Source organism: Halichoerus grypus, chromosome 14, assembly GCF_964656455.1.
Source record: "Halichoerus grypus chromosome 14, mHalGry1.hap1.1, whole genome shotgun sequence".
In the NCBI taxonomy this organism is placed as follows: domain Eukaryota; kingdom Metazoa; phylum Chordata; class Mammalia; order Carnivora; family Phocidae; genus Halichoerus; species Halichoerus grypus.
The window spans coordinates 48,872,601-48,885,270 of record NC_135725.1 but is presented as its reverse complement, the minus strand read 5'-3'; the positions used below and the strand labels follow the sequence as shown (position 1 = coordinate 48,885,270).

The window sequence follows — 12,670 nt, the reverse complement described above, 5'->3', positions numbered from 1 at the left end:
TTTGTTTCTGCTTGCTTTATGCTTAAATTACTCTGGTTTCTTAAAAAGGAAGATTATATTATTGATTTTGTACCTTTATTCTATTCTAATATGTATTCAATGTTATAAATTTCTTTTTAAGCACTGCTTTTGCTACATCCCACATATTTTGATATGTATTTTTCTTTTCATCTAGTTCAAATATTTAAAAATTTCTCTCAAGACTTCTTTGACCCATGTATTATCTAGAAGTCTGTTGTTTAATTTCTAAATATTTGGGGATTTTTCCTGCTATCTTTCTGTTGTTAATTTCTAGTTTAATTCCATTGTGGTCTGAGATTATATTTTGTATGGTTTCTATGCATTTTTGTTGAGTGTTTTATGGCCCAGAATGGGGTCTGCACTTATAGATATGAGCTGGAGAAGAATGTGTATTCTGTTGTTGGATGGAATATTCTCTGAATGTCAATTAGAGCAAGTCAAATGATAGTGATGTTAAGGTCAACTGTATGCTTAGTGATAGTCTGCCTGCTTGATCTGTCTATTACTGACAAAAGCATTTGAAGTCTCTGACTATAATAGTGGATTTATCTATTTCTCCTTGCAGTTCTGTTGATTTTTGCCTCATATGTTCTGATCCTTTCTTGTTAGATGCATACATGTTAGTATTGTTAGGTCTTCTTAGAGAATTGATCACTTTATCATTACATAATACTTTTCTTTATCCCTGATAATCTTTTTTCTGAATGTAGATTTGTCAGAAATTAGTATACCTACTCCAACTTTTTCACTTAGTGTTAGCATGGTATGTCTTTTCCAATCTTTTTACTTTTAACTTATCTTTGTCTTTATATTTAATGTGGGTTTCTTGTAGGCAACATAAAGTTGGGTTTTGTGTTGTTTGTCCACTTTGACAATCTTGGTTTTTAATTGGTGTATTTAGATCATTCACACTTAAGGTGATTATTGATATAGTTGCATTAATATCTACTGTGTTTGTATCTGTCTTCTATTCATTACCCTTATCATTTGTTCCCTTTCTTCCCTCTTTTCTCTGGTCTTAACTGAGCAATTTAATGATTCCATCCTCTCTTCTGTCAGCATTACAATTATACTTCTTTTTAAATTGTTTATTGCCCTAGAGTTTACATATGCATTTTTAACTATCTAATTCCATGTTCAAATAATACTATAGTGTTTCACATGTAGTATGGGTACTTTATAACAGAGTCATCCCAATTTCTCCCTTTGTGATATTGTTGTCATTTATTTCACTTAGTCATGTGTTATAGTCATCCAATATGTTGTTACTATTATGACTTCATACAGTTATTTTTTAGATCAGTTAAGAATAAGAAAAGTAAAATTATGTATTCCTTCTTCATTCTCTTCTTGTCTTTTGGTAGATCCAAGTTTCTGACCTGTATCATTTTCTTTTTGCATAAAATCCTTTTTGGATTTCAGGGCAAATCTGCAAATGCTGAATTCCCTCAATTTTTGGTTGTCTGGGAAGTTCTTTATTTCTCATTCCCTTGTAAAGAATGATTTTACTTGCTATAAAATTCTAGGTTGGTGATTTTTTTCTTTCCATACTTTAAATATTTCACTGCACTCTCTTCTTCATCATATAATTTCTAATGAGAAGTCCGCTGTCCTTCTTATACTTGCTCCTCTATTGGTAAGTCATTACTTTTTTTTCCTCTGTCGTGTTTCAAGATTTTCTCAATGTCTTTGGTTTTCTGCAGTTTTAATATGATATGCCTAGGGGTGTGTGTGTGTGTGTGTGTGTGTGTGCGCGTGCATATAGGGGGACGTGGTTTGCAATTATTTTGCTTTGTGTTTGTTGAACTTCCTGGACCTGAGGTTTGGAGTCTCATCAGTTTTGAAAAGTACTTGGAAAGTTCTCCATTTTTTCCCCTTCTCACTCTAATTTTCCAATTACGTGTATGTTACACCTTTTGAAATTATTCCACAGTTCCTGCATGGTTCATTCAGTTTTTTAAACTCTTCTTTCTCTTTACATTTCAGTTGGTAATTTCTTTTGACCTATCTACAAAATCACAGATTCTTTCCACAGTTGTGTCAAATCTATGGATAAGCTTATCAAATGCATTTCTTTATTTCTGTTATACTTTTTTTGATTTCTAGCATCTCCTTTTGATTCTTTCTTGGATTTTCCTTCTTTTGCTTATATTACCCATGTGTTCTTACATATTGCCTACCTTTTCCATTAAAGTCCTTAACATATGAATCACAGTTATTTTAAATTCCTTTTCTGATAATCCCCAAATTCATGCCATATGTAGTTCTGGTTCTGATGATTTTTTTTTTTTTTAATCTCTTCAGACTGTTTTTTTCTCTTGCATGTCTTAATTTGTTGTTGTTGTTGAAAGCCAGATGTGTTTTATCGGGTAATAGGAACTAAAGTATATAGGTATTTAGTATGAGGATTTATGTAAGCTGGCTAGGAGTTTGGTTGGGTTTAATATTTGCTTTAGCTATAGGTGCTAGTGGTTTCACATCTCTCTAGTGTCTGTATTTTTGTCTCCCTGTTTGACCTTGGACTTCCCTAAGTACTTTTCCTTACAGAGTTTGTGTCTTGTTGCTCTTTCAGCTGCAGTCCATTGTTACTATACTGGAGTCTTGGTCTGGTGATGTTATGGGGAGGGGGAATGCTCTATAATCCTTTGATTAAATCTCTGTTTTATACAGCCTGTGTCTTAGGGCTGTAACTTTCATGTCTTTCCAGTAGTATAGCTTCCTGCCCCCTCAAGCCCCCACCTTCTACTTCTTTGCCTGGCTGCAGTGTTCTCAGTCTATTTCCTTGAGACCTAGACCTCTGTTCACTATGTTTTCATCTTCTTAGATGAGACCGGAAGGCTAGAGGGGGCTGTAGTGGGAGGAATGCCCTTTCTTGTAGGGAAAAGGTTCTGGAAAACTCTTTTCCCCTGGAGTGTGGCCCTTTATTATGGAGAAATCTCTGCCCATATTTCACAATAATTACTCTTTCCCTCCCCCTGCCAGAGCCCTTGAGGGGATCTTTCTCAGATCTTCACCATGAGAACCTGCTGAGTTTCTTGGTGGTAAAACCCATGAAAATGTGTCCCCCAACTCCCAAGACTGCAGCCTTCAGGAATTTCTCACTCTCCAGCTAGCTCACCCTCAGCCTCCAGCAGCTTATCAAAATTACCATTTAACTATTATTGCCATGTAAGTAATCCTACCAGTTTATGGCTCCTGTGGGCTTCTGCTCCAGATAAGGTCTTGGCCATGTTTATCTATTTCTCCACCTTTCTGCTTGCCCTGAGTAGTACCTCAGTTCTCTGATGATTCCAAGAAAAGTAATTTTCAGGGTTTTTTTTCAGGTTTTACTTGTTATAAGGAAAGGAATGATGCCTTCTAGGCTCTTCACTCTGTTGGGAGTTGAAATTGGAAGTCCGAGGAGATAATTTTCATGTCACTGAGCATAGAAAGTATGAAGAAGGGAAGGGAAGCAAGACTGGGAAAATAGGTGTGGTCTCACTTCTCCAAAGCCTTTTGTGCCAGCCTCAAGGTTTGGACTATCTGCTGCAGGCCAGAAATGGCAACCATGGAAGAATTTTAGCTGGGCAGTGACACTGCCGAAGGCTCACACTGGTGGCAGCACAGGCGTGCCTCTCCTGGGGACTGAAGCCTGGGGACAGACGTGATCTGGTCAGACGGAGACAATTGCGTCACGCGTTCTTTTCCCATTTGGATATCTGGGGTGGATTTAATGCTATTGTTCAGTTGTTATTTCAGTAGGGCACATGTCATTGTTTATTTTAATTGAACTAGAAAGAAAGCCTTTTATGTTGTCTTGTTCCACACTGCCTTCCCAATGAACTGGGCATAGCACATACTGAAATAGCAATTGAACTGAGTGAACTGAATCATTCAGGAGTTTTAGTGCAATTTCAGCCCAGGCTATCTCCGGCAGCTATGTTGGTGGAAATACAGGTTAGAGGTGAATTTATATATTATTTTCTGTAAGCCTTACAACGTCATGTTAATTTTACACTTATGGATAAAAAGGAGGCAAAAAGAGATAGTCCCTGTCCTGCTGCCTTTTTTCAGGGGTGAGTATGTGCAGAGTTCTAAAAAGAACAATTTATAGCACTGTATATATTTATATTGTTAAAGTAACACACATGTTTTGGTGCATGTGAATCAACAGTTGTGATACAGTGGAACATTCTCTCAGCAAAGCTCAGGAAATCATTGTATCAGATGCAGGTGGACTTTTACTCAATAAGCAATAAACTGGCACCATCAATGAGTCAGGTTCTGTGCTAGGCACCATGGATGACAATATGAATATCACATACCTGCCTTTAATGACTGAAAACCTAGTGGGTTAGACAGGCATTCTGTTATCTATAATATCAATCAGATTGTGATAAATGAGCAAATAATAATAAGATGATAAAAACAAGGTAAATACCTTCCTTTGAGTTTTTACTATGTAGCCAAGACCTATGCAAAGCATTTTGTATATATGATCACAGTTCACCCTGATATGTTAATATTATTATACCCACTTCATGGATGAGAAATATGAGGCTCAGCAATCTTCAGTGTTTTGCCCAAGGTCACAGTGGGCAGAGGAATCAGGAATGGAAATAAGATCTTTCTGGCTCTAAAGCTTTCCCTTCCATCTGTTCACTCTACATTAAGGTATAAAAACCCAGAAAGTGTGATTTAATTCTATCTGGATGAGTCAAGAAAAGCTTCACAGATAAGGTGGCATTTAAACTAGATTTTGACAGGAGTTGGATCCTGCCAGGATGAAAAGGAAGAAAGGAGCATATATAACAGAAGAAAGAGCAAGAGCAGAGGTATGCAAGGGTTCAGGACTGGGGAACCCTGCAGAACGGCAGGAGCATGGCACACGGATGGGATCTAGGGGTAAAGGAGATGAATGTGTTTGCTTTAATCGGAAGGCATGAGTCCTGAGCCATGAAGGGATTCTGGAACAGAAGAGTCAGTGACCTGATCAAATCTGAGTTTTAGTAAGGATACACTGGAGGCGTGTGGAAGATGAAGTGCAGGGAGGCAAGTCTGGAGGAAGGGAGATCATGTTGAAAGCTGTTATGAAGTACAGGAAAAAGAAGTTAAAGACCTAATTCTTAATACTAAGTTAAAAAAATTTTTATACAGAGGATCAGAATATTTTAAGTTCCTTTACAAGAGAAAACTTTGATTCCCCTGAGATTTCTAGACATTTGATCTTGATGGTTGTCTTCAGACTTCTATTATTGCTTTTCTTAAACAACGCCGGGGCTCAGAAACCTGAACTTTGAAAGTTAAAACACGCCTGCTAATCATATCTTTTACACCTGTTTTTGTGAAAACTTAAATGGGTTATATTCACCTAAAATGTGTTTAGAAAGAGTAGTTAATAAAGCCCTTTTCTGTGGCAGAAGGAAGTCCAAACAATTCTCTTATGTTTAACTCGTGTCTTTGAAGTTCTTTACAAAGCATGGACACATTTCTTTGTTATTGATGAAGCAAGAAAGGGTCTGAGAATAAAATGTAGCCTGGAACTTGGGTGAAAAGTTTGCGAGAAATCCAGACACTCACTAGTTAGTATCTATGGATTATTCCACAGAACTGGCCATGAGGGGCCTCTTCATTTCTGGAGAGGTCAGTGATGGAGCAGGGCAGTGGGCAGAGTCTGAGGAGAAAGGATACACTGATTCTGTGTCACAGGGAAGGACAGGTCCCTCAGCCAAGACCTCTTTTAATTGGCATCCGGTCTGCTTGGGATTGGAGCAGTCTCTCATGAAGCGAAGGGAGACCGTCATAGATGGGCCATCTGCTCTGTCTCCTCAGCAATGACCCTTGTTCAGTTCTTACCTTTTGAACCTGCTCCTCTTGATGAGATAAACAATATGTTTGAAGCACCAGAGATGCTGTGCAGCTTAGCAGAGAACTGATGTTTTATGAAGTGTCATCCTGTGCAACCATCTGCAGAGACTCACATTTGACCATCCTTGGGGACTATTCCATTTATCCCAGGGTTCTGATGCCATCCATTGAAAACTGTCAGGTTTTTTTTGGTTTGGTTTGGTTTGGTTTGGTTTAAAGGTGAGCATACCTCACAGCCCCTTTTTTTAGATGGAGAAAGGTTTTTCCCATTCTTATACGGTGATTTATGGATAAAAGAGTTACTAGAGATGAATTATTTAATGGGACTATGATATAAAAGAGGATCATGCTTCACACCCTAACAAGAGTTACTTGTAAACCTGTTTTCTGCCTCCTGCAAACGAATTATTCAGAACTATAAACTACCCCACCTCAAGATTTTGTTAAAATTTCTTCAATGGTGTAAAAAATATGTATTTAGAGTTGATTTTCCTATATAAGGTCCACTCACTGCCTATAGTTGCTCTGTCTCTTAAGCATCTTCTTAAATATTTAGTCTACAATAGTCCTACCTTCCTTTTCTTTCTCATGTGCTATTGACTTGGAGAAATTGGCCCAATTGTCCTGTAGAATCTCCTGCACGCTGGACTTGCTTCTTGTGGCATAATCTTACTTGTGCCCTCATGCTCTACATTACTGAAGAATGGACTTTCTCTAAGGCTTGATTAGAGCACAGTACATTTTTTTCTAAACTTCATAGATGTGTATTTGAGTCACACGTGGAGGCATAGAATGTCTGTCTGGTTTTCTCGTTTGGTAATGCTGAATGATTATTGACCCACTTCCGCTCCTCTCCAAATTGTGTTAGTGTACATTCATGACAATAGCTTGGAAAATTTTTTTCATTAGACCTTGCAAAATGATGAATTTCTAACTCTGACATTCTTCATGCCTTTGTGAGCTATAATTATTCTGGACAGAAAAATGGCCACTCATTGGCTAGGTCAAAAAGGGTATGAAGTATGGTGGACTTGAGTTCAAGCATTTTCCCGAAGAACTGCCCTTCCTTTTCGGAGGAAATGATTCTGGGTTCTAGGGGTGCTCATCGCTCCTGACTTGCCAATGCTTCCTGGCACACCGTAGGCAGAACTTGTCAATATGTATTTTTAAACAAGAGAGAGAAAAGAATTTTACATTAATAGTTCTAATTCAGTTTTAAGATGTAGGATTTTTTACTTCTTGAACTTTTTTTTCCCCTGAAGTCTGAAAATCCTTGTTCCCACTGACATTAACACAATTACTTGCTCACTTTATCCTACAATATACCGGTAATAGTTTAAAAATAGAAACACTAATGTTAGTACTAAAATTAAGTCTACAGAATATAGTTTAAGATTTCTGTTACCCTAATTATGAACGAGAAATGAGCATTACACACACACACACACACACACACACACACACACACACACCCCTCAGATGCATCTTAATTTCTTTTTTTTTTTGGTGCTCTCTCTCCCTGTCTTTTGCCAATTTTTGTATTAGGTACTTGATCATTTTCTTCTCAGTTATGAGGAGTGTTTTAAATATTAGGGATATCAAAACCCTGTGCTGTAAGTTGCAAACATTTTTCTCAGTTTGTCATTTGTTTACTTATTTTTGAAGTGAATATAACTTTAAGATTTTATTGTCTTCATAATAAAACAGAAGATGAAGCTTAGAATTGGATCACTTGGCCCTTTCTCTTACCTTCTTCCAGTTTAAAATGTTTGCATCTTTTAATAGCCAGCATTCTCTTCGATCTGTATTTGGACTCAACACATTCAAGCCTCAGCACCATCTTCTTTGTGGTTTTAGCGTCTTCCCAGAAAATTGGCTTAGCCTGTCCACCATAACCACTTTGTTCCCTGTCCTTGTGCATTTTTCTTGGGCATACAGAGAATTCTTGCCTTTCATGAACTGTGTCACTTCGTGAGGTTGGTGCTTGCTATCCTTTTTATAGACAGTCCAGCAAGTTTTGAGAAGATCCACTATGTTGGTGGAAGTGTTAGCAGCATGGAGAGAAAGCTCATTGATATTTTTACTTTGTATATAGTATTTTATAATGCCTACTTTTTTGTTTTTAATTTTTATGTAGTCCCATGTATCAAGTTGTTTCTGATCGGCTTCGAGATTTTTTGAATTAGAGGAATTTTTATCCACCCGTGGCTTACAAAAATGCTTCCATGTTTTTTCCTCTATGTTTGTGGTTTCTTATTCTGATCCACTTGATATTCACACAGGTGTGCATTGTGAAGAGGAACAGATTCAGTTTTATCTTACTCCATATGGCTTCTCAGTCGGCAAAACACTTTATTAAAAAAATTACTTTAGACCTCGACTTCTGGATGGAATGGACTAGCTTGTATATTGATAAGGCAAAATAGAAACAGTAAAATAAAAATGATAATCATACAAAATGAATTGTTTGCTGGTACTGCTGAGCTGTCATGTCCTTGGGACATGTAACTTGGGACTTAAGGGTCCCAGTTACTGGAGAGCAGGGAAGTGTACTGAGATGAACCAAATATTCTCTACTGTTCTTGCCCTTGAGGAATCTGCTGAGGTAGAAGTGCCCAGGACTGGGAGGCTGAGAAGCTGAGAAGCCAAGCATAAAGCAGACTAAAATACTGAGAAGATCTTGAGTTCACAATTTAATAAGTTTTGACAAATGCATACTATCTTGTAACCAACACTCAAACAGGATATAGAACATCTCATCACCCTAGGAAATTCCTTTGTGCTTCGTTCCAGTCAATACCCTGCAGAAGCTACTACTGTTATGATTTCCTTCACCATAGATTAGATTTGCCTATTCTCAAACTTCTTATAATGGAATCATAGAGCATGTACTCATTTAGGTCTTTCTTATTTTGTCAAACATACTGTTTTGATATTCATCCGTGTTGTTTGTATCAATATGTCTTTTGTTTTTCGATTGGCTTGTTTACTTTTGGGGAATAAAGCTCCATCCTAAACTGGAACCCAGTTGCCTGGGTCCTTGGATATCTTATATACCTGCCTTACTTACTACCCCGCTGGGGTCAGACTTTTCTCTGCCTCTACTTGGCCTTATGTATACGTCTCCTGTGATATATATACTGGTTGTAGACAGAGACGAGGGCTTACCCATTCTTTATCTCCAGGTTTAGCACAGTTTCTATTACATGGGAAGTGGCCAGTGTATGAAAGACTTGACTAGGATTCTGCTTTTCGTGGATTGATTGCCTATAACTTTGGCACTGCCACTCCATGCTTGGTCGCCATTGAACCTCCCTTGTCTTGAACAAACCCTCAAATTTGTTGTCTTAATTTGATCTATTGGGTCATTGCCCAACATTGTAAGTGGAAATTTAATCTCTGAGTCAGCTAAATAAAACTGTAAACTGATAAGCATACTACTTGGCATGCATTAATTGCTCAGTAAAGTGGGAAGAAAGACATGGGGAACCCAAGCCCAATCCTTCTTGGGCCAACCATTGACACCACAGTTCTAACTACGGCCTGCAGCTAAGCCTGGCCAAGTTATAAAACTATTCTTACTGTTTCCAAATTACAGCAAATTTGGTTTCCTTTCTTATTTTTCATTAAAAAATCCATTCCTATCTTCATCAGAAAATAAGTGCTTTGTAACAAGGAACTATATCTTCCAGTACTTTTTTCACTTGCCCTAGGACTGATCTACGGTTTTATACACATTGGACACTCAAAAATGTAGAGAAAGTGGTGATAATGAGTTCAGAACAGAATAATGAGTAGATCTAATCCCCAAGGTGCTCGATAACATACAACCCCACAGAAGAGCTTATAATAACTATCACTCTTGATAGCAGAGCAAAATGAACAAAAAGATAAAAATCAAAGAGAACATCTGGATAAAAAGTGAGAGGGAGCAACAGAAGAGAAACTTAGCCATAAGAATGTTCTGTAGCTGTGGACTGCCAAACTCAAGGGAAAGGTTTAGAAAAACATGATAGGCTCCACTTACAGGGAACTCAGGTTCCTTAGCAAATGGATTAGGTAATTGGAATTTTTGTTCCTTCTTTTCCTCTGGGAGTATGTGGATGAAAGTTAATTAATGTGGTAAAATTGCACAGTGTCTTTGAAAATTGCAACTTCTGAAAGACCCATTGCACTACATCTGTGTAATTTGCATGACGATAGGGGAATGGTAAAGAGGACCCAGACCTACCAGATGTTTTCCCTCTGAAGTTTCAGACTCCAGACTTAAGATCACATAACTGAGAAGGAATAAAATGGAGAAAGACAAATCCTACAGATTTATAGCAGATGATTATAAGCCGAATTGCATAGCTTTGTGGATAAATCTCACCTGGTAGTCTACTGGGGCAACTTGCAGATTTGCATACTCAAGTTGAATACCACTGTCTCTTAAGTCTCCATCCACTTCATTATCATTTCTTACTTCTCATGTTTTCACAAGTTGTTCAAGTAACTACTGCTGAGCAATAAGTTACCTCAAACTTAGCAGTGTAAAGCAGCTATTTTATAAACCTTACAGATTCTGTGGGTCAGAAATTCAGACAAGACACCACAGGGATGGCCTGTCTCTGCACTACAATATGTCAGTCTTCGTGTCGCCAGGGGTGAGTGGAACTATGGGGACCAGTATCTAGAGGCTTGGTTACTTGCTTGTCTGATGGCTAGGCTGGGGTGACTCAAAGCTGGGCTTGGCTGCGACCATCTCTACAGCTTCTCTCAGTGCTGTGGCTGGGTTCGTAGAGGGAGAGCCTTGAGACTCAGCGTTCCAAGAGAGCCGGGCAGAAGCTCCATGGTCTTTACCGCCCAACGGCACAAGTCACATGTCTTTACTTCTTTTATATTCTATCTTCAGAGCAGCTGCAAGTACCCTAAGAATCTAGGGGAGGCAGAGGACAGAGACCACATCTCTTGATGGGAGAAGTGTCAAAGGATTTGTAGCCATAAAAAAAAAATAAAAGTAAAAAAAAATAACCACCACATCTGTACATTAAAAAGCAAACACAAACAAAAAAATGGTATTTTATTAGTCAACACTTTCTCAGACTTGCTCAAAGGACAGGTTATGTATTTGTTTCTGGTCCTTTTGCTATCAATAGTAATAAGACCTGTGTAATAGGGTTCTAGATTGGATTCTGACTATGAAGCACTGGCATGATATTGGGAAAGTGGACGAGAGTCCATTTTTAGTACCTGACAATGGTGGGCAGGTGGCAGATCTCGGCTTCAGTGCTCCTGTCAGCTGAGTTCATTCACGGCAATGTCCTTAATTGTCCACAGCTTCCTAATTTCCTAAAACCCAGCAGTCTTTTCCCCTCAGCCCTTCCATCAGTTCTATAAGCACTATTTCCCTGTATTAAATTCCTTCTTCTTTGAAATGCCTAGAGAAATTCCTCTGGTTTCACAACTGACCCTTTAATCTATCTAATTCAATTATGTACTTATTATATTTCAGTGCATCAGGGAGTTATTTTGCAAATATCACCTTCTAAAAGTCAGACATATTCCCCCTGGAGATTTGCAAAACCTACCTTTATAATGTTCTAAGAGCTGATTGTATTTACTTTACTAATTTATATTAAAGGTCCAAATAATTATTTAAAACAGGCAAGTAATTTTTGTAATCAAGTTATTTAAGTCTGATAATTTTTAGTAAGAAAGAAAAGGAAGAATGGTTTGATAATACCCCATTCTGGGGTATTATGAATACGTAAGGAAAGCCTAAATAATTTAATAAACTCGTAAGTGATATAATACATCCTGAATAAGTTATGCTAAATGCCCATGGACAAAAATACATTTGAAAAAGTAAAGAAAAAAATATTTGAGTTTAGCTTATTTTGTCTTTGTTGGTGTTCTCTTCCAGTTAATAGTTTTTCTCAGAATGTCTGCATTACACTTAGAAGCATAAGTATCTGGGGCACTGCCCAACTATATTTATAGACCAGAAAGCGGTAATGAGATATTTCTTGTATTTTGTCAATAAATGTACATGGAATATAATACACAAGCATACTTTGACTGTCAGAGTCAAAGATAGAACCAACACTGTTGCTCCTAAAGATCATATTATTGTTCAGTAATAAAGACAATAAGAACAGGTTTTAAAAAGCTTATAGTCAAGCTTGAATCTAACTGAGAATGGGGCAAGGCAAAAGATTTTGAGCAAAATTTCTGACCACTTGATTTCTGACTGCTTGAAAGGAATTCCAAGAAGTCCCCCTTTATTCTTGATCCTCTTTATATTTAGGACCCCTGAGAGTCAGACTGTTGAAAACCTTTTAACTTGGAGTTCGCCAGGCAAATATCCCTTTGCAAGTTGAGAGGTTCAGCTAAGTTGGGAACCCTCCTTGGGTGAATACTATACCTTGAACACTTTGCACGTTGATGTCAGCTTGCAGACAACTCTGAACCCCGTGCCTGGAAAGTACATGGGTGTGCACGTGAGAGACACGTTAGTGTGTCGACCATAGTGCATTGCGCTGCTCCATTTACGACAACACGGGGTTAGTATTGGATCGTGGGTCACCTAGACCCCTTGGACACGCTTTGCTGCTTGACCACATTCATAGTCTTTGCCAATGACCTTAGTAGTGAATGCTTTTGATCACTGAGGCGATTGAACAGAGACTGTTAGAGGTTGGGAAAAATATACTTTACAATGAATATCTGATATTTACAAATGAATAAATTTTCAGGGTGAAATGAAGGAAGGGGAATTGTATTCATAGGGACCAGTAAGTGCAAGGCATAGGCCCATTTG

At 38.0% G+C, this 12,670-nt stretch overlaps 1 pseudogene; it reads right to left on the bottom strand.

The window, feature by feature from the left end:
* Positions 1-7,585: 7,585 nt before the first annotated feature.
* Positions 7,586-12,385, bottom strand: LOC118529738 (large ribosomal subunit protein eL42-like; annotated as a pseudogene).
* Positions 12,386-12,670: the final 285 nt, after the last annotated feature.